This window comes from Sebastes umbrosus, chromosome 10, assembly GCF_015220745.1.
Source record: "Sebastes umbrosus isolate fSebUmb1 chromosome 10, fSebUmb1.pri, whole genome shotgun sequence".
NCBI classification, from domain to species: Eukaryota; Metazoa; Chordata; class Actinopteri; order Perciformes; family Sebastidae; genus Sebastes; species Sebastes umbrosus.
Window position 1 is genome coordinate 11,259,393 of NC_051278.1, and position 22,916 is coordinate 11,282,308.

Here is a 22,916-nt window from a genome sequence, read left to right on the forward strand (position 1 = left end):
TTTAGATTAACCCACTCAGACCCAATTGTTACTAAACAAATTGTGCTAAATTGATATATATTATTAAAAATCCCTCTAAAATATCACATTAAGACACCAAGACCTTGAGGAACACCATAGAAAAAGCCATGCTGTGATTTGGTATAAAAAAAAACTTGACTTGTGTACATTAACGTTCTTTGATCAATAACTGATTATAAGCATTATTAGTATTATTAAACTGCCAATCGACCGCATGTAGCTGTTATTTCTATTCTGTGTAAGTACACTGAGGGAGCAGCATAAAACCGGAGTCAAATTCCATGTATGTATATATATATATATATATATATATATATATATATATATATATATATATCTACTATAGAGAACAGACTGTACAAAAGCCCATTTGCATGCTCCCAAATGATTGGTGCGAACACGTACTGCAAACGTCTAGGAGCACACGTATGAGGCGTATTACTGTGGGATCGCTGTCACACTTTTTAATGGAGTTAATAAGCTGACAAAGTACACGGAGTTGGATACAAGCACAGCAGTTTTAACAGCTTTTGGCCCATTAATCAGGGAAAATATCTGCACTGATGTGCCTTTAATACAGATCAATAAGATCGCTTCCTGAACGGATTTCAGCAGATGGATTAATTAGTAGTGTAGCTTTTGAAATCATGCTAAAATAACTTATAATATCATAAAATCCTGTGGTTGGTTCGTTTGCTTTCAGACCACAAAGAAACTGCACCAGAGTCCGCTTGGAAGAGAATCGAGACCCACGTTTTCAGGCGGACCAGAGTTCGAAAGAGCTTTCACACCAGTCCAAATGAACCGTACTAACCGGGCATACAGATCTGAGTTTGTTTTAACTGAACCAAACGGGTTAGGTGTGAAAGCAATCTAACTATTATAACAGATAACACCCACATCCAGACCTCACACTAGAAATATTTACCCCCTTGTCAGGTCACAGCATGAGCTTTCTCAGGAGCCTCTGGCTAAAGAGCAGGCCACAGCAAAGAGACAGATTACAGATAAAATATCTTAGCATGGTTTTACACTGACAAGAATCTGGTCCCCTCCAGGAGCATTGATTGACAGCGCCTGTTTACACACGCTGGGCTGTTTGGAGCGTGTATCTGGGTCCTGCAGCCCCTGGAGTCTACTTCTGGCCTCGATTGGCAGCTTTGGAAGGAGCTTTAGTTGTTAATGAGAAGGTAGATGTGATACATCGCCGCCTCCAGGAAAAAGATAGATGGCAGAGTGCGTTAGGTTAAGTCTTGTAGATATAGACCTCGGCTGGAGTTCCCATGGGGAGCCAACAAAGGTCGATGGTGTTTGGGATCGCATGAGGAGTCAGTTGTGTGTTATCCAGTGCACCGCTCTCTCCCTCCCCTGCCCTGGGACCGGGGACTGAGGGCTGTCTTGATGGAAGGTCATGGAGATAAGGTGGAATGTTGTTCTGCTGTGGAGATAGGGAACTGCCGCAATTACTGCCACGTCAATGGAAAGGCCTGTAAATATCTGCTGCTCCCTGAGGACGGGAGGTGGGGACACCTCCTGCCGATTGCTCCCCTGTTGCATTGTAAAATCTCAACAGGTCATTACATTTTTATTTCATTTTTAAACTTATTTTTTTTCATAAAAACATGAGCATGTCTGTAATTTCTCCCCAAAAGGCATTTCTCTTTAAAGAGTCTTTTAGAATCATGTAATTTAATTTTATTTGTCCTCCGTTTTATCGGTATCATTGAGATGTAGATCAAGTAACATACAATGTGATGCAGAAATTGTGTCCGACAGACACTCAGTAAGATACAGAGCACAGTAAATACATTATAAAAAAGCAATATGAAAAACATTATTAAAAAGTAAGATTTCATTACTTCAAAATCACTGTTGGGAATAAAAGTCACTCATTTCAAACAGGCTTTCTGTCTGTTTCATTTATACAATGTCTGGGACCAGAAATAGGTAGAAAAACATAACAAGGGATGCACATTCAGAGGGATTTACTTAATTGATTATTGGGCATGTTAACAGTTAATCAGTAAGTTAATCATTTAAAAATGTTCACACATTTCTCCATAATTGATTAATAATAGTGTTTTTAAACGACTGGTACGATCCATAATCATCACAAAATTACCATAACTTGGGTATTTGAGCAAAAAAAACTAAATTTAGATGATTAAAATGAAGTTGCAGTGGTCTGACTCACATTAGTTGTTGATCAATGAATGGCAAGACGTTTAGAATATTTAATACGTATAGCAATTAGTGCTGCACGACTTCCAGGCTTTATTGTAGGACATAAATTAGATTACATTAAACATTCTGGTAAGATCTATAGTCTGACCCATTTGTCTTGTATCAACAAAAAATGAAGTAGCCTTCTAACAGGATATAGCCGTTACTAACAAACAGAAAATAGGTTTCACCGATCTCTTCACTTTTACCAGACCAGGGAATCTTTGAACATTTCATCAGTAAACTGGATTTACAACCAAAGAGAGGGAATGTCGCTCAGAAGTCAAGTCAATTTTATTTATATAGCCTCATTACCTCAAGGGGCTTTACCCTATGTCCTTAGACCCTTGATTTGGATAAAGAAATCTCCCCAAAAAAACCTTTATTATGGAAATAAATGGAAGAAACCTCAGGAAGAGGAAGAAGGGATCCTCTCCCAGGACGGACAGACATGCATTAGATGCCGTGTGTACAGAATATAACATAGTGAAATTACAGTACGGACAATCGGGATGGCAAAATTATAAATCGATTGTAAACATATATGATGAATATGGATCCAGGATGACCTTGAGGAACTTCAGGTGTGGCAAAAAGAAAGTGCATGCCTTTAGTTTTTGACGTTTTTGAAAGTACTGCTTGTCCCCAATGTTAGTGACATTAGCGGTGCTCTCTGTTGTCTGTTGCGCTGCAGCATCCTGGATGCTGGAGCAACTCTGGATTTGGCTATTAGTGCATTTTACAACTTTTAAGACCTAATGATTTAAATAAGAGCTATTCAAGTGTTCGTACTGGGAAGTTGATTTACCTAAAAAAATTACAGACGTTACAGGTGTCTCTTTCCCAATGTAAGTCAATGGAAAAAAAGTATTTTGGGGCCAAATAGCATCACCTGACGGACACGGAAGTTGTAGTACCGCCATTTGGCCACTACGAAAATTTGCATTAAACCTCGGCGCACTTCCACGGTGCTTGTGTAACCTGTGTCGTGTTGAATCCCCCCATAACCCTGTCGCTAAGAAAATATGAGTCTAACGTTTTTTTCTCAGATGTGGAGTGATACTGAAAGTGCAAAGGTTAGGTGCATCATAGCAGTGGTATGTGGTTATTATATCACGGCTATGAACCAATCAGATTGCTTGATTTGAGCTACCCTTTATATAATATGATATTATAGAACAGTAAGAATACTTATCCAAACCTTTTTGGAAATAGTATTGAACCTATCAGACAGATATTTAGGATTTCTCTAAACTTTCATATTCCTGCTTAAACGGGTTTTGAGATCTAAAGGTGAAAATATTGGCTGTGTTAAATTACATTTGACCTCTCAGTGGTATATGTATTGTGTGGATGAAGGACAGCAGTGAATGTTCTATGCATCGTGGTCATATGGGACACATTACAGGTGATATAGCACCTCTACAGTATGCACACATGCGTGCCTGCACATACAGTATGCATAGAAGCATATCCACAGATCGTCTCACGCTGATTTAATTTCTCACGTCGTCTCCGTGTTGCTGTCTCTCTCTGACTCTGACTCTCACACCTTAATCTGAGGCGAGAAGGCACCTGAGGTGCTTTAGCTGAGTGAAAATTACATTTACGCTGACATGGAAAGGCAGGTCCATCCCTGGAGTGGAACTAAAGTCTGGCTGGTGCTAGCCGCTGTCAAGCATCCATTCTCATACAAACCTCCCTGGAGGCTGCAGGTTTGCAGCTCACTTTTTAGCAGCTTGTTTGAGGGAAACATGTCACAATCACCAGCATGGTCTCGTTGAGCTGGTTTCTCATCGTCTCACCTGCAGCCTCCCTACACTTTGGATATTTATGTGTACGTGTAAGTGCAGCATCTGCACATTTTGGTCCTTTTCTCTTGTCTCATTTGGTTGTGTTTGATGAGATTACCTTTTCTCCTGTTTCATGTGCATGGTGTATAAGGCTAAAGATTCCCTAGTTAGTTGTGCACCCACATTTATATGTTCATCTAATGGTACGTGTCCACATGGGTGTTTTTGGCGGCTCAATTGGAAGCTTTTTTCTCTTATATTACAAAAATAGGTCACCGAAATGTGTTTCTGAACACATTTTATGCGAGAAATAAGCCAAGCAGTTGCTAAATCTCTTTATTTTAGATCAACGGTGATTAGTTTAAAAGTTTCTTGGGAGTTTCCAGAGATGGCAAGTCGCGCCGGATACCCCTGATTTGCATAAAGTAGCCTAGACCTCAACTTTATGCAAATGAGGAGCGGCCAACGTGACGCCCCGTCTCTCAAATCGCACCGCCACACTACCAGAATGCATTGCATGGCTGCTTACATAGACAATGAATGAGAACCGTGGAAGCGATGTATCCTGTGGACACATACCATTAGACCTAAATATAAAGAACTGTCAATAAATAGTAATAATGGCTCATGGAAAACCCTGAATTTCTGAATTAAAGTGAAAGAGATCATATGTCAGTGAAGCCATTAGAGTTGATCATAGTGCTGTATAGTTTGCAGTTTGGACGCATGCTGTAATTGCAATTGCTAGCATTAGTTTAGTATGGTTTAAAGCTGCACTAATCAATATTATTTAACAACAATGGATCAAATACCCTTGTGTTGTGAAAGGTTTCGCTTGTACTTACGAACCCACCAAAAATGACCACCAAACTCTGCAGTTCGCTTCAGTTCAATAGAGCCTTTTAGTCAATTTTGGATCATTGTTTTCGATTTTTGACACCAAACTCTGCTATCATCAACCTGATTTCCAGCTGCAGCAGCCAGCTATTTTCTGTGATAAAGCTCTGATAAACCCATAGTACATTAGCTGCCCAGCGCCAAACAGCAGACAGATAAAGTTAGAGACTAGCTGGTGAAGAAAGTGGAGCATTAAGCAGCTACAGAGCCAGATATTTCCCTCAGGAGTTGGTGGAGATCAAAACAGAGCTAATAGGAGAACGAATTGTACTTGCACCGGTCAAGTCACCAGAAACACAACACCAAATGAATGCTAATGTTTCTCTGTGTCAGCTGTAAATTGGACACTGGTTGCTGGCTTTAGAATTATGTGGTTATGTGTGGTCTTTTCAGCTTGTGCCGCCTTGTTTCAACCAGTACCCAACCAACAGTCTAAAGTCTGTAGTTTACTAAAGGAAAGACTGAATATCCTCACATTTGAGAAACTGGAAATGTTTGGCATTTTTAGTTGAAAAATTACTTAAAGGGGACATATAAAAGTGCTTGTGCACACACATTTGGGTATCTGAAGTGCCTACCAACCCACAAACTGTGAATTAAGACAACCCAATCAGTTTTTTGTGGGCTGCCTAGCAGTGTTGGAAATTAATGTTTTTGTCTACCTGCCACTGCGGCTGGTGGACTCCAAAATCTACAAGCCAATCAATAGATTACCATTGTTTCTTTGGCTGGTGAGTGAAGCAAATCTAGCAGCTACAGAGACCAAATAGTTTTTGTACCAGACTGTAAACATGTTTATTTCTGCTGTAAAGTCGGGCACTTTAACGTTGAGGTCTGTGGGGATTGACTCGATTTTGGAGGCAGCTTCAAGTAGCCATTTGAAGAACTGCAGTTTTTGGCACTTCTGCATTGGCTTCATTTCTCAGCACCGGAGGTTTCCGCTTGGATTCAACAAGCTATTCAGATTTGGCTCCCCTTCCCATGTCACATGCAGCCTCATTAGAATATATCACACACCAGCTGAGTATCTCCACCGACAGCTTGAGAACTACCTTTGCAAAGGTACACCATATTTTTCTCACAAGCCGATCAGCAGACTGGGCTAAAACGGACCGTTTCAGACAGACGGTGAATACGGGTATATTCAGACAGACAGTACGAGAAAAATAAGAAGTTTTTTTTAACATTAAAGCATGTAAACATGTTCTAGTAGAAACCCGAAATACAAGTATGAACCTGAAAAATTAGCATGATATGTCCCCTTTAAACAATTACTATACTATCTAAATGGTTACCGATTAGTATTCCGTTGATTGATAAACCGATTAATCAGTTATTGGTTTCAGCACTGGTCTACGGACTTATGATGTTTTGACTTAAAGAAACAGAAGAAGAACTGGGTAGGTAGCATGAGCAGTTCGACAGCTCGACAGCAAGCACTTAGCTCAGTATTGTCATCTAATTCTTTTTTAATGGTGATCTAGTGGACGACCTCTTTAAGGACACAGAAACCTAAAGTAATATCACTTGAACAGAGGAGCATTAAGTAGCCAGATTGACTTTTAAATGAATCCAGGGTCGAAGCAGGGAGCTAATCTTTGTATCTGCCCCGGCACAGCTACTTCGGTCAAATCTCTCGCTGTAATGACGCCTTGATGACAACGCTAACCTCTTCTGAAGAGAGTGGCTGGGACGGACTCGCTGCCATAAAGTGACCAATTAGCTCCCACCCCTGAGATGCTTGTAGCTCAGATGCTGTGACATAGCGGCCGTCGCTCGGGGCATGTGGCAGGCTCTTTAGTCTGATGGAGCTGGAGATGGCCAGCAGTCTTAGCCCGGGGTCAAAGGATTGAAGGCGAACAGCCAGATAGTGTCTCTCTCAGGACAGAGGGGAACAGCAGCAATGAGCTTGTTGGTATAAATCACACACCCCCTTCTCTCCACCATTACCACAGCTGAATCCCACTCCAGTCTGACACTGGAGAGGAGATTCAAGGTGGAGTGTGTCTTGTGCCTCTTCAAGGAAATGTCATGCTGTATGTCCATGCATACATTATGGTGTTTATTTAGCTGCTAGTCTTGTTCAGTTCAAGGAGCTCTCTCAGGATATTGCTGCAAAAATATCCATCTTAAGATTCGTAAGAGGGATATTTCAATATTGTGTCTAGACCTATAATACGAAAATCTACATTTCCCTTCAAATTTACCAATAACTGGAGATCGTTTTAAGAAACAACAGTTTCAAAGATAACACTTTAGATTACAGCCCACAAATTAGCCTGCATATCCTTTAACTGCACTATAATTACAGTGAAAGGGGGCACACAAGGACTCCTTGTTAAAGCCCTCATAGCTCAGGCTTCAGCCTCGGTTATACTCCCAAGCGTACAAGGACAGCCGCGAACACCGCGGACGCTTAGTAGTTCTGTCTATACTACTTTCTGGAGTCTGCTCGGAGGACATGTTCCACACATACGCAGTAGATCGCTTCTAGCAGCGTAGTGGTACGCAGAATTCACAGTTCGGTATGTACGTTGGTTTTCGGGGCATCGGTTCAATACGAATACACGTTACCTACCGTTATACCCCTAATTGCTATGCTACCACTTTTAGCGTAGTGGTCGCGCACAACAAATTGGAGGTACAGGGATGTCCACACAGAGTCTATGTGTACACCTCTGATGACATGCAGACCCTTGCATACTCGCGGATGCGGAAAGTATAATTTCAGCTTTACACTGTAATAAGGGTATTGTATTGATAGCCCATATATACTGAATAATTACACCGTGATTTGCAGGATGTAATTCAAAGTGTTTAATTCGATCAGTACCAATGAAATATCATTTGGCCTTGTTTCAAATATTCCTGAGACGAGTTAGAGAAGTGATAACTTAATGTGAACAAATATAATAATTACATGCTGCAAAATGTTCACTTGTTTTCAGAGGAATAAGAGTATAGAGTTGGAGGCACAATTTTGTAGATGAAAATGAATTGGCAATTTCACCGATGTGACTAGTTTTGACATGTGTTATTAATTGACCAATGACCAGTGCGCATACAGACAGTTTACTTTAGCCATGCTAGAGTGTGGAGTGTTTAAAGAATGGATGGTACTCAGTAAAAAAGGACCCGGCTGTATGCTCCTAAACTAAGCTAGAGAGGTAAATCATCGATTGCACGGTCCAACTTGGAACAAGCACAACAATCAATCAAAAACAATCGCTTCAAATCTCTTTGTTCTACCTTTTTCAAAACTCCAACGCTTGGATCAAGGATGATTGTAGCGTTCTGAGGCCTGTGTTAAACTGGGCGATGACACAAAGGTCAGTGGGTTGTTAACACCATTACTTTGCTTGTTTCCTAATCAGGGTGAAAACAAATCTCTGATGAATGACTTCTCTCCTTCTAGCTCCCTCTGTCTCTGTCTCTCTGTGGTCACTGTGTACACTAAGTGGGATGGCTAATAAGTCCCTGTTGGGTTACATGGCTGGCTCCCAGCTAATCACTTTTTGAGACCGAATCTTCAAAGTGTGCCCTCTTGTCTGATGCTAATCTGGGCCAAGTGGGGGCTCTGTAAATGGATGAGTGTGTGCTGTGGGTACATTGGCTGGAGTTAGCTCTGCTCCGTCCAAATCATATGTCCGTTCATTTCATTGATGTGGCATGGGTGACTGTGTAAAAGCCTGATAAATTGACATCTATCACTGAGGTTATTATGTGCAGCCATTAATTATAGATACTGACCTTGGATCTCGGTCAAAGACAAGTAAAATGTTGCATTAGTTTTTACGCAGCAACTATTCCCATTTGAAACTGAAACAGAAGCTGTAAACAGTGAATCAATATCTTAATAGTTGATAATTATTTTTCCGTCAATCAACTAATCAATTAATTGACTAATCTTTTCTGCTCTACTTGCTAGTACAGTAGCCACATAACTCACTCATGATGCTACCAGTTTGTTATGCCTGAAATTATTAAATTAATGCAGCTCAGTGGTTAGCACTGCTGTCGACTTACAATAAGAAGGTTCAATCACGCCTATGATCAGGAATAAGTAGGTATAGGGGTGGGGTTTAAGATGCTGACCGTGTAATCCTAATACCCCGTGGTTACAGTCCGCCAGGGGCCTTTTGTTGCATGTCGTTACAAATTTCTCTCTCATCAGCTAAAGAGAGTGGATGTTTGGATGTCAATCTGTAAGAATATGTCTCCTATAGTGTATTTTTATTATCACTTCATGTATTGGAATCCTTAGAGCTGCTGCCAACGCAGTGCGTGTCAGTGCATTTGGAATTTAGCCAGGTATTTCAATATATTTTAAGACACAAGAGCACGTCACGAGTTCAGACCACCTCTATTACCACATGGCTCAGGCCAGGTTTTTACTGCCATTGTGCTAAACAGGCAGTAGATTGACACCAGTTTATTACCCCTGTTTAACAGATTAAATGGCTGACGAATCGAGTGCAGATCCCAAGGGGATTTCATTTGCTCATAGTAAGCTCAGATCATCATCTTTTTTTCATCTTATTAAGAGAATTGCCATTCCCATCATGGCCATCACCATCATGGCGCTGGAGAAATTGCTGCCTGCCTGATCGTTAGAATGATGGTTCTGATTAAGGAATACAAGCCTCCTCCTCCTCTTTTCACTACATATATGAGTCAATTGGCTCCGGTCCCACTGTAGCTGGAGGGGGGGTCGGGTTGACTGTGAATGGGACCATCATTGATCCAAACTTGGAGGGGGGATGGGGCAAGGCTTGACAGTCAGAGTGAGCTGACTATGGTAATGCTTCAACAGATCGATTAAAGGGATGTGCGTTTGAGGCACAAGGGCGCTCCAATAAATCCTCCATCCTACCCTTGCTCATGTTGAAGTGTCTTGGATTCCTCAGCATGACCAAGACTGGGAGACTTGTACAGAATACCAAACAGCAGCTGTGGACAAACGCATCAAAAGTGCATGCATTACATAAAAACTGGTAGATTTAACTTTGAGGAATCGTTTATTTCTTGTTACATTAACACATGTGTAACTACCACTTGTGACAAATAAGGATAATTACATTTAAATGAGAGGAAGACTCAACTGAAAATCTATTTTTTGAGTATTAAATGTTCACCACCTGTAGGCTTTAAAGGAACAGTTAGACATTTTGTGAAATATGCTTATGCCCAGAGTTAGATGAGAAGATCAATACCACTGTCATATCTGTCTGTTCAGTATGAACCTGGAGCCAGGAGACGGTAGTCTTAGTGTAGCATAGAGACTGGAAACAGCTCTCCTGGCTCTGTACAAAGGTATAAAAATCCACCAAACAATACCCCTTAAACTCCCTGATTAACAGGTTATATCTTATTTGTTTAATCTATACAAAAACCAAAGTGTAAAGAAACAATTTTCTGGTTTTATGGGGCTTCATGGAGGATTGGCGTCATCAGAGACTCCTGATTTTAACTCTTAGCAAGAAAGCAAATTAGCGAAATGTCAAACTGCTCCTTCAAAGGTGACTCTGAAAAGTCTGTAGCTTGCATCTTCGTGGAGGACAACTGCAGTTCAGGTTAAGGCTTGTCTACACAGGAGGTGTTTCAGTCGTCTGTCTCACACATGTCTGACATAACAGATAGGCTTCTATTTTAATCAATAAAGCTGTCTACACAGGCCACATATCATGTTTCACCCTTGAAGTCTATTTTCTTCCATTTAAGTACAGTGATCGTGTGTTAGGCTCTGGTAGCTGCCAAAATGCAGGTGACCTACACTCAGTACTGTGCCTGAACGCATCCTGTGTAAACAAAGACAGAGGACTCAATGAAAACCTACCGAAAGCCAAGGTGCATACATTAGTTTTTTAACAAAGAGAAATTATCCAAACAAGGACCTGAGGACAGTCACACCTGGTCTAAGACCCAAGGATAATTCAATCTGATTCTAAATGTGGCCAAACCGAACAAGCCCAAGTAGCAAGGGACCACCAACACTGGCAGCAGCACAATGCAGAGGTGGGACAAAGCCATTGTTTTGTAATTCCTGTCTCTTGCCTGCCTGTTCCTTTCCCTCGCCGACTGATCATCTTTTGCCGAACTCTGCCTTGAACTTCTTACCAAGTAAACGATTGATTGCTTTCAACTGCTCTGCCTCTGAGTCATATCTCTGTGTGCAGAACCGTTACAAACTTGTTCAGACTCAAAAGTCACACGTCATTGGACAAAGTCAAGTTGCATTTCTGTTTTGAGTTTGTCAAGTCAAGTCAGACTAATGACGCAAGTCTGCAAGTCACGCAACTCGAGTCGAGTGTGGCAGGATGCGGCACCAATCAACGACCAAGAACCACGGCAATAGAATGAGACCCTTACTAAATCCCATTTTCGCTCTGTGCTCCAGTAACTGTTGAGCACGCTTGGAACCCGGCAGAACCCCCTTTCCTGTTATAGGCCGACTTATATATACTACGTCTGTTCAAAGGTATTATTACTATGTATGTCACAATACATTGGTGTCCCAATCTTCACGGACACATTACATTGTATATAGTCACAGTTACTATGAGGAACTTTCATTATGTGTATATTTTGGCAGCCCATGTGGACAAAAGCAGTAGTGTTTCCAAGCACCAGAGTCCCTTTAGAAAACCTCTCATTTTACTGCAGCGAGGTCTGACAGTCTGCCCCGCTCAATCCTGGTTCTGGTTCTCCCGTTCCTCCCTTCCCTACAGCGAGCCCAGCAATACGGCCTGGGCCACCAGCAGCGTTTTGTCGGTGTTGGCTCCCAGCTGGGACCAGCGGAGCTCCGACTGCAGGTTGAAAGTGCAAGCGGAGCCAGATCTGGGTCTGTCCACGGTGGGCTGGTCGCTGCTGGTGGCCCCGCTGGAGTCTGAGCTGAAGGAGTTTTTGGTGAACCTGCATGATTTTGTATGATTTTGTTCCTTTGTTTACATTATCTCTGCACTACGTGCCACCCTGTCTAGCATCACAACAGGGAAGTTACCAGAGTGAAGTTTATCATCGTGAATATATCCGTATACTGTAGTCCTTGCTGTCGGCTTTTTGATGCTATATTGCCTGGCGTCCAGAAACTATCTGATGGCGTGGCCGTGTTTCTTTTTGTCAAGCTTGCCTGACCTAGCAACAGTAACTAAGGGGTCAGGACTTAGGATTGGTCAATTAGAATGAATTTGGACCCACAAGATTTGAGTCTCGGGGTCAGGTCTTGGTTACTATAGGAACTGAGTGCACCCGTGAAGACTACTAATTCAAGTATGAAAATGTCTGAGTGAACTTGAAAAGTAGTTGCTTTGTCCTTTCGTCGCCATTGAACATTAATCACTGTGGATTTTGAAGCTTTGAAAAAGTGCAAAACAGCAGTATACTTATCTATGTTTATGGAGAACTTGAATGTCGGGAGCATATTACAGATCAAAACAAAGAAGTTTCTAAATTTCACTTTTTTTCTCACAACATTTCAGAGCCTAAACTTCTCGATGGAATATTCTCTTAGCCGGAGATAAGTGAATAATGTGTTTACAGCTATGATTGTGTGAAGAAACACAACCTTTGTTGACTTTCAAAATGTGGAGGCTAGAATTTTAATAAAGCCAATGCTATGTGACTAAGCACAGTGGGCGGAAGCTTTATCCTGGGTGGGTTTGGTTCAGTGAATACACTTATTCTTGTTTTTCTGACTTGCTCTGCATCACATTCACACCGTTACACACATCCAAGTCTACAAACTGCTCGATGCAACCTTTAACTGAGACGCTTGACGCAGATACTTCTCATGAGCAACAGCCAAGAACAGCTCACCTCCAGATCGTGACTTGTAAACCAGCATCCACCCTGTTACTCTGTCTTTTATGTGTGTACTGTCAAGGACTGCACATGTTTTGAGCTCAAAGATATCAGAACTGTATAACCTTCACAGCCCACATGCAATAATATCAGACTCACAGAAAGAAACAATATAGGAGCGTAATAAACATACTGGCCTGGGAATGAGCTCGTCATTTCCTCATCATCAGCCCGATGAGATAAAGATGACCACCAAGGCCATTACAGTTTTTATTTGGTGCGGCTGAAGGATTAGTAGGAAGGGATTAATATGGTAAAAGGAGGCCGTACATATACGACACTCTCCTTCTCCCCTTTTTCTGGGCTGTAATTTCCTCCCCAGATCTGCTAGATTTGCCCTGGCAGTGCCCCTGGGCATTCTCCAGGCAAGAAGTTAAATGCAAAATGAGAGAACAGGCCACTGTAGACAATCACATCTCTAGACAATGCTAATGGTAGCTTGAATACATGTAAGCTAAACAATGCCTCTTTTTGAATTTTCATATACTCATATTTTAAATTAAGAAAATGGCTCTATAATTGATAATTAACACCTTTTTAAGCATGTAGAGTGTTCTGATGATGATTTGCCATGTAATGTTCTCAGTGCAGCCTTTACACACAGCGCTGCATCGTGGTGAATTTAATGTTGTTGTGTTTGTCCTGGCTGCCAGGACACGTGTATGTATGTGTGTGTGTGTATGTGTGCATCTTGATTGGTTCACCGCCTCCCCGCTGCAGGGTTCAGCTGGAAGCAGTCAGCTTGTTGCATCATCTACCACGATGACGGGACCGTAGATGTCCTGTTACGCTGTTTAGAAGCGTGCGCGTGTAGGTGATTCATCTCCAAAGCTTTGTTCTTTCTCCTCACAGTGATTTGTCTCATCCACGCAGACAGCGACGACCCCTGGACCCCCTCTAGCGTCTCATTCGTTTACACAACAGCAGGTGTGTGTGTAGGTGCGATGCGAGTGACGATACGCTCATCCTATAGAGCTCATCAAGCTCACAAAGAAATGAACACGTTCCTGGGGGTTGATCAAATCGCATATAACATTTTTTATTATGTCTTCTTTCTTAAAAATCTTTGAAAACGTAACAGTTTGATATCAGTTGAAGAGGAGGTTGAGAGGGCGGTTAATCACGTTCCCTAGTGGAGGTCTGCGGCCAGCCATCTCACTGTAGCATGTTGGATTTGCTGATGAATGATCCCCAGCTCCCCACAGTCATGCATATTCATGTATACCCATGTTGATGTAAAGGCACTTAACACATGAAGCGCCCGCTACCCCCCTGCTCTCCCACTGTGGAGGGAAATTGTTAAGTCACTCAGATTCATAGGCAGGTTACCATGGAGACACTTAGGCAGCTCTTACTATACCTTCTAAATGGGAGGAGGCACTATGGACCACCATATCTGGTTATTACTATCAGCTAATACACACGATACATCATGGAAAGGACACAAGATACACATCAAAAATCTCTGTGTTTGTGTAACAGCATGACCATCAACCGTTGGGGTCACACTCCGCAGCATAATTATTTCATTCCAGTTAATTTATCGAGTTCACCTTTTTCCCCTCAGACTGCAAACAGTATGATGGCGTACGTTTATGAGATCAATACTCGGCCTTGGCTTGCCAAAATTGAGGGAATGTCATAAACACCACACGCGCAGAAAATCAAATAGCGACTGAAAGGTAATTGAATGATTCAATCTGCGAAGCACACACACCAGTTCACATTCATTTCACCTCCGAGCCGAATCTCAAATTACAATCTGAAAAGGCCCCAAAGAGGCCGCAACTGTTCTACCCCGCTCTCTCTCTTCAAATGGAGATCTGCTTTAATCACGTTGTTGGAGTGGAATGCACACTTTCTGGTTAAAGCAACGGTGTTGACGACAGCGCGAGGAACGGACGAGTTGTGACATTTGATATCGGCGGTTGTTCCTGGCTTGAGATGCAGTGTGTCTGAAATCCATCCATAGACCACTGTAGCGGGGCTTTTGGAGTCTAATATGATATTTTTATGAATAAAAGCCTGAATTGTATCTGTACTTTTTCTCAAAACTTGTACTTTAAATGAGCCAAACAATATTGGTCACCGTCACCCACTCCCACTGTCCGTAGTACTGAAACAGACAGACAGAATACGTCACTTAGTTTGTTTTCTTAGCTTGCTGTGATTTTGATTTTGACAGGGAATCGCTCATAAGTTCAAAAAATATTTAGCGCTCTTTTAGTGATGCGTTCTTTCGCAATTTTTAACAACCCGCTAAGTCACTTCCAGTGGGCAACCTCCAGGTCTGTAAAGTGAAGCCAATGCAGAAGTGCCTTAAACTTGCATTCTTTCTAATAGCCAGCAGGGGGCGACTCCTCTGGTTGCAAAAATAAGTATAGAAAGTATTGTATAGAAGTCAATGAGAAAATGAGCCTACTTCTCACTTGATTTATTACCTCAGTAAACATTGTAAACATGAGTTTATGGTCTCAATCACTAGTTTCAAGTCTTCTTCAATACGGCATGATGTTCATTTAGTAAATTATGGTCGAACTCAAGGCTTCAAAACGCCAGTCCACAGACCAATGGGTGACGTCACGGTGACTACGTCCACTTCTCATATACAGTTTATGGTCACTTTGTCCTGGTGCCTGGCCTGGGTGTCGGACGAACAAAGTGTTCTGTAACAGTACTCAAACCTATACATCAGTAATATAGGACTATGGCCTCGGTCCATGACACCATCCGACAGTTGGAACAGAAGTGAGAAATCTATTAAAGAATTAGTGGCTCAACATGACCATGATTGTATCACTGCCTTTTCTCCGTTGGACCAATGACCCAAAATAAGTGAAGGCTGATTTTGAAGCAATTGTTAAAAAAACAAACAACAGAGCTCTTGGATGTACTGAATTAAGAGGGAGCTCATAAGTTTATCCCTGCGGCCTAATCCAAAGTTACGACTGTGTTTCACCTCTCGGGCAGCGCTCGCACACCCACTTTGTGTGACAGCCAACTGTTATTGCTGCACCAAATGACCGCCCATTAATCCTGTCTCCCTGCCCTGCAGCTGAATCAAACTTCAGAAGCATGGACGCGTGGGAGAGAAAATGTGGTGATAGTAAAACACGACCTGGACCGGCTCCAAAAGGACCGCACGACTGTGTGTGTGTATGTGTGTGTGTTTGTGTGTGTGTGTGGGTGAAATCCTTTCTCAGCCTACGGTAAAAAGATATATTATTGTGTACTGGACACTGACTCTTTTTAGAATTCCAGTCAGGCCAATTCAGTCTTATTCACAAAGGCCAATTATAGCTCGTCAGCAGTATTCAGAGTGAGCATGTTAGTGAATAAGCAGGTAATGAATGGTTTAGAGAGTGAATGAATACATGAATAGATAAAAGGCTCTGGGCTTGTCGTTGGCTCTCTGTAGTGCAGGCGCTTGCCGGAGAGCCGTTTCTTCACCTCGAATGGACACGAATATGAATGTTATTTACTTAATGACGCATCCAGACCTTTACTCTGTCTGCTCATTAACACTGAGAGAATAGAGACACAGATATTTTCACTATTGATTTCTTACAACACAGCGAGCTATCTGAAAAAAAAAACACTTCTGGAATATTATGAAGTGCTTATATTTTCTAAGCCAAAAGCTTCCAAAGCGAAAAAACCCGAGAGAAACCCTGTTGTCATCAAGACATAATCCTTTTACTGAAATGCAAATTGAAGATCAATGATGAAGTCAAATTTCCCCTCAAAGAAAATAAAGAATGAATTATATTAAAGAGTTGGTTCATCCAAATTGCAAAGCAACATATCCTCTCAAATACTTCAAGGGTTATCCAGCCATGCAGATAGTTTGGGTTTTTATCTCTCCAGGTTTTGAGAGATTCCCTTCTGGATTATCTACCACCACTACTACTGTAGTACAGCGTTATCCCGATAAGAAGAAACAGAGGCTGGAGTGGTTGTTATTACACAGTTTACCCACACAACCACAGTAGCTATGCAAGAATTATTGTGCATCTCCTCAAACATTTACGTCAATTACACAGCGCTAGTAGGCAGAATTTATTCAGCTATCAACGAGCGAAATCCAACGCTGAGCTATAGAATAAAACCTGCCGTGCTTCAAGTATGAATCCAGCTTTAAGGTAATGTTTGTCACAATGATTGAAGATTGAAGAGTTGTTATTTCTGTCATTTGACTGAAAGTAACCTGTACAGCTTCATTGATCTCCACCACCATTTTCTCTATTTTTCATGGATGTAGCTACTCTTTGGCTCGGGTACAGGAAGCTTATGTGCCTATTCTTAATCAGGCCCACACAGCTCTGACTGGCTTAGTTATTACCCAACTGGGAATTAACCATCGAAAACAGACCTATCTAAATCGCCTTGGCGTTAAACCAAGCTAATACAGTTGAGGTCAATATAACTTAATTTGTGGTGCTCATGGCTCCACATTAAAAACTCAGAAGCAACTTGTCTTTCCAGTCTAGTAAATGCGAATATTTTCTGGTTTCTTTACTCCTCTATGACAGTAAACTGAGGATCTTTGAGTTGTGGATAAAACAAGACATTTAAGGACGTCATCTTGAGCTTTGGGAAACACTGATTGACATTTTCACTATTTTCTAGCCTTTTATAGACCAAACAACTAATTGATTAATCAAGAAAATTAACGACAGATTAAACAACAATGTAAATAATCATCATTTGCAGCCCTACAAAATTCATAGGTGGATATCTTCAACTTTCCACATGGCTTGATACCAACTAGTTAGAATATGTTATTTTTATGATTTGGGTGAACTGACCCTTTAGCAATAAATAGGAGATGACTCAGAGGAATGAAATAATGTTTGTTTTTTTTCTTTCTGTGCCCAAATTGTTTCTTATCATTACTGCGCTGCATGAAAATATGTGCTTTCAAGAGACATTGTGTACTGAGTCACAGTCCTCTGTGCCTTTGCTAATAATGGGCATGTAGGCTACACTGACGTGGCATCGGGAGGCTGATGAGACAAACTCTTAGAATACATTTCTGGATACGCACATAGCTGTCAATGGAGGTTCTGTAGAGCCCCTTTTGGCTCATTATCAATCACCCCGCAGCTAATATCTTAGTTCTGCTTTTGCACTCGATAAATAAACTCATTAATTTGTAATCCACAATGCCTTTTTAACCAGACAATGTTGTCCATCTGTTGCAGCCTCTTGAATGTTTTTTGTTAAGACACAACCCTGTGATGTGACAGCTTGAGTCAGAGCTGACTGAGGAGAGCGTAGCTGACAGCTCAAGCACATCTCTGCCTCTCCAAAGAGCCTGATTTCCTGCTTCAAATCTGCTCAAATGCCCCTCCACTCCTTTCCACCCCAACCCAGTCTGGAGGAAACAGACTCCTGTTGGCATGGCAACCGTATAGGACTGTGTTTAATTTCTCTTGATAAGTAATGCTAACAACACTACAACATAATGATGCTCAAGAGGAAAAACGCCTTTCAAGCTGCAACCATGGCAATCACTTTTGAGGAATTATTTCTCCTTTTGTTTGTATTTTTACAAGCAGAAACCTCGAAAGTAGCTCCAGCAGAGGCGCGTGTACAAAGTCTCGCTGAATGTTGCTCGTGAGCCAACTGTGATTTATTGTCAGACTCTGAAACATTATGGGTAGAAATGCCCCCCTGAAGTTCCCTGATGTCTACCTATTTGTCATGGTCACCGCGTCTTTGACCACGTCTGTGCTGACGGGACTGCCAATGATTACAAGGAAAAAATTATGCAAATCTCCCATCGCGCTCGTCAGCAGTTCTTCTCGGCCGGGGCCCGAGCTCAGCGGGCTGCCCTTTGAGCTAAATTCATTTCATTTATAGTTAATTTCCAAGTTGCCGCCTGCGCAAATAAATACATTTATCTCTCCCACAGATGTATCTACAAAGGCGCAGAGCTGTGGCTTTTTCTAATTCTGGATGATGCAATAAAAACACACTCTCTGGCTCTTAATTTTCACCTCTTTGTCTAAAGCACGCATCGACAGTAATCCCCCTGTGAAGTCAAGGAGCCATGTTTGAGCGTGATGTTTATGCTGTGATTTGGTGGCTGCCCCGGGTCAAACAGCGCTGTTGTGTTTTGCCCTGCAGGCTGTTTGTGCAGCTTTGTGCTTCTATCGAGCAGGTGGAGGAGGACGGAGGGAGGGAGGGAAGGAGGGAGGGAGGAAGGGAGGGAGGAGGAGAGGGAACAGCCTAGGAAATAGGAGCTGACATTCACCTGGATGCCCTCTGTGAGGATGGGAAGAAGTAGGGGAAAAAAAGGAGAAGGAGAATGATCCCGAGGCTAGAGCGAGAGAGACGGAGGGGAGAGTGTGATTGTGGTTACCTAGGCTACAGCATGCTGCCCTGCTGGAAAAAGGGAGGGTCTTGGAGGAAGGTCAGACAGCTGAGGTACAACCAGCTAAATCAACTCTGAAGTGCGAGGTCCCCGGTGGCGTTGGGGTTGAGGAAATGTAGCTGTTTAGGTTGCTCAGGAGGAACATAGATTGTCGCTGAGAACGGGACCTTGCGAGCGCCGTGGCTTATAGCTCGCCCTCTGGGCTGTAAATCCCTTTGATACGCCACATAAAAGAGGATAAAAGATGTAGAAAGAGATGAGGAGACAAGTATACGAGATAAGATTTCTTTTTGTGAGTTGCACGCCTTGAAAACATTCCCCCCGGGGATGGAGGTCACCTGGCGTCTGTGTGTTCGCCGTGTGAGAAAGGACCCCTCGGAGAGCGAGCCGGCCTTTATAACTCTCCCCGTCTCTGGACGGTCGCCGAGGCTCAAAACCCCCACCTCCGCCTCTATCTCTTGATGTCTGTATCTCATGACGTCTCGGAAACTGACTGCCAAGCTTGAGCTGTTTGGATAAAGGAAATGATGCAACATAAATTTTCAAGGCAAGGGTTCTCTGTCTTTCTTCCTCTCCCCCACGTACACACGCACTGCAGGATGGAAATCAATAGCCTTTCAAGAGTGAGTCAATGCAGAAACTAATAGCGAACAAACCCAATGCTGTAAATTCACCCTCACACACGGCGGATGTAATGTAAAGGAATTGTGCTTAAGCACGCCGCTGCTCTTTGTCATCTATATAGAGTTATTTTTCCAGGATAATAGAACAAAACAACCCAGTCTTGTATCTGAGGGGGCCACGAAGCCTGTCATCGCCCACATTTAACAACACCGTAGCCTGCATAAGAAACATAAGAATGCACAAAAGGAGCTGTTGTTTAACTTGATTAAGAAATTTGTCCATCCCTCTCCTCGACGTATATTGGGCTGAACGTCTGACTAAGCAGCTCCCCATTAACTGTAAGGGCACTTTATGGGCATCCACATCCATCTTGGGCAGGAAGCTTCCCTCCCCTCGAGGCTCAAAGCGCTGATCCCCTCACACTGTCGGGTGACGTGATTGAAAGCCGAACAAAGCAGACTTCATTTGGAGAGCGAGCCTCCCGCGTAACACAATCATTATCTTTACTGTGAACACACCATCAGCCTCGTCATTAGCATCATGAGGGTCACTTTGCGGGATAAACAGCGTTTTTTGGCTTCTTCCTGGGTATCTGTTCACGGTGCTGAAATGCAGTTGTTGAATAATCAGTTTAATCATCAACAAAGAGGATAGCAGTCTGTTTTTGGACATTGAAGTGTTTCATACTCTGATGAAGGTCACTGACCAGAAGATTAGCGTTTTTCTAGGCCTGTCAAAGTTAACGTGATAATAACGCAGATTTCTTTAACGCATTACCTCAACTTGCAATTTTTAGGTTGTAGCGGGCTCAATTTTAAAGATAGAGTGGTATCATATTAAACTAGAAAACCTACCAATTCATTGGTACCAACCATGTCATGCTAACTTGTCCGAAGGAGGCTAAATAATGCTCTGAACTTATGCTAAATTTTGGCGAGGAAAAACTGGCATGGCCATTTTCAAAGGGGTCCTTGACCTCTTACCTATAGATATGTGAATGAAAATGGGTTCTATGGGTATCCACGAGTCTCCCCTTTACAGACATGCCCACTTTATGATAATCACATGCATTTTTGGGGCAAGTCATAGTCAAGTCAACACACTGACAGCTGTTGTTGCCTGTTGGGCTGCAGTTTGCCATGTTATGATTTGAGCATATATTTTATGATAAATGCAGTACCTGTGAGGGTTTCTGGACAATATTTGTCATTGTTTTACTCGCTTATTGATTTCCAATAATAAATATTACATGCATTTGCATAAAGCAAGCATATTTGCCCACTCCCATGTTGATAAGAGTATAAAAATTCTTGACAAATCTCCCTTTAAAGCAGCAGTAGCCGAAATGAAGCAAATATGAAATCTTGCAGATGCCATTAGGAGCACCGGAGGACAGAGAAAAACATGATTCTTTTCAGATTACTGTCAGGATATTGTGACAGTTATATAAAAATAAATTTTTTTAGAAAAGAACCAATAAGAGCTGATCTGCAGTCTGCTGCCCAGCAGCCGGCTGTGAGCAGCTGTCAATCACTCGCGAACTCCGATCAAACGGTCAAACTAGGCAGCGCCGATCAAATATGAATCAATATTCTGTTTATTTAATGCCTATTTCTCACCTCAAATGTTTTCAGAAACATCTTATAGTGTTCTGTTAAGCTGTAAAATGAAAGTTTGTGACCCGGCAGCCATGTTAAGATCTGCTGAGGAAATACCAAGCACCGCCCACCAGCTGGAGCACAGCCAATAGGAACGCTCTCTCTCTCTCTGAAATGACCTGTGATTGGTCAAAGTCTCCCGTCATGTGTTAGATCTTTTAAAGCCTGAAATCAGAGCCATGAGGAGGTGCAGAAGTCTAGTTAAATCTCAGATCACTTGAATTACAATATGCTGAAAGGTAATAATGGAATTTTTGCCCAATGATGCCAAAAAATATACTGTCTATCCCCACTTTAATTGGTTTCCAATAATAAATATATACATACATTGCATAAAGCAAGCATATTTGTCCACTCCCATGTTGATAAGAGTATTAAATACTTGACAAATCTCCCTTTAAGGTACATTTTGAACAACAAATGTGTGATTAATCGTGATTAACTATTTTAATTGATCGACATTTTTCTGAATAAATGCAAACTGAGATCATGTTTGCAGAAGCCTTTCCAACAAGATGTGTTTATTTGCTTTTTACGAGTACACTATAGTTCCTCTGTGCAGTTCTATCACCCGATAGGATGCACAGAGTGGAGTGTGTGGCTACATGTACAGCTCCTATATGCTGACAGTGCCACTCTGAAGGCTTTTTTTATTATTAAACCTGATCTTTTGGCGGGGGTTAAGTGCTGCCTGTCCTGTCCTCAGTGCAGCCAGCCAGTCACCAGGTCCACACACACCCCTTGAGCAACATTTCTGTCCACCAGGGGCGTCACTTCACTTTAAAGCATGTGGCAAAGTTCCTGCAGCTGTTTTCATGCAGCTCCTAAAGGCTGCTTCCTGATTTTTTATTTTTTTTTTAAGCACAGATTTGCAGGGAGACTCCTGACTACTAATACAGCCATCTGTTCACTAATATGCTTAAAATGATCAGGTCATAATAACAGATCTGAGGGATTGTGGATCTTGAATGCAACTCTAATGGGGATTTTCTGGCTGCACAGAGAAGGGATGATTCTTGCTTCTTGCTAGTTATATACAGAAATAAAAAAGCAAGTTTACAACATCAGTTTGGATTGTGCTCAAAGATGGAAAGTGCCTATACACCTTGACATACCTTTCTTTCTTAGAAACCCAACAAAAAAATGTTGCCAAGGATGTTTTTTCTCTGGGTTTCTTTTGGTGTTTTATAGTCGGTGAAAAGAAGATAAAGTCAGACCGGTTGTCTCTTTAAATCAAGCTGCAGTGTTGATGTGCCCTCAAGCTGAAATGGTAAGAACCATTTCCACCTCTGCGGCAGGGAGCCTGACCAAATAGGCGCACTAGAGCTCTTCAAAACGTGATTCTCATTCCCTTGGTCACTTGTGGTCTATGGTCGCCTCCACTCCTGGAGAGAGAGGGGAAAAGAAAACAGTCTTTTTTTTTTCTATATGGGACTTTTTTTTTTTTAACCCCCCCCCTGC

The 22,916-nt window shown here is 42.1% G+C and overlaps 1 protein-coding gene across 3 annotated transcripts in view; it reads left to right on the forward strand.

Annotated features, from left to right (window-relative positions):
- LOC119495824 (adhesion G protein-coupled receptor A3) overlaps positions 1-22,916 on the forward strand; it is a 192,898-nt gene that overhangs the window by 102,484 nt on the left and 67,498 nt on the right. The window lies entirely within an intron of this gene.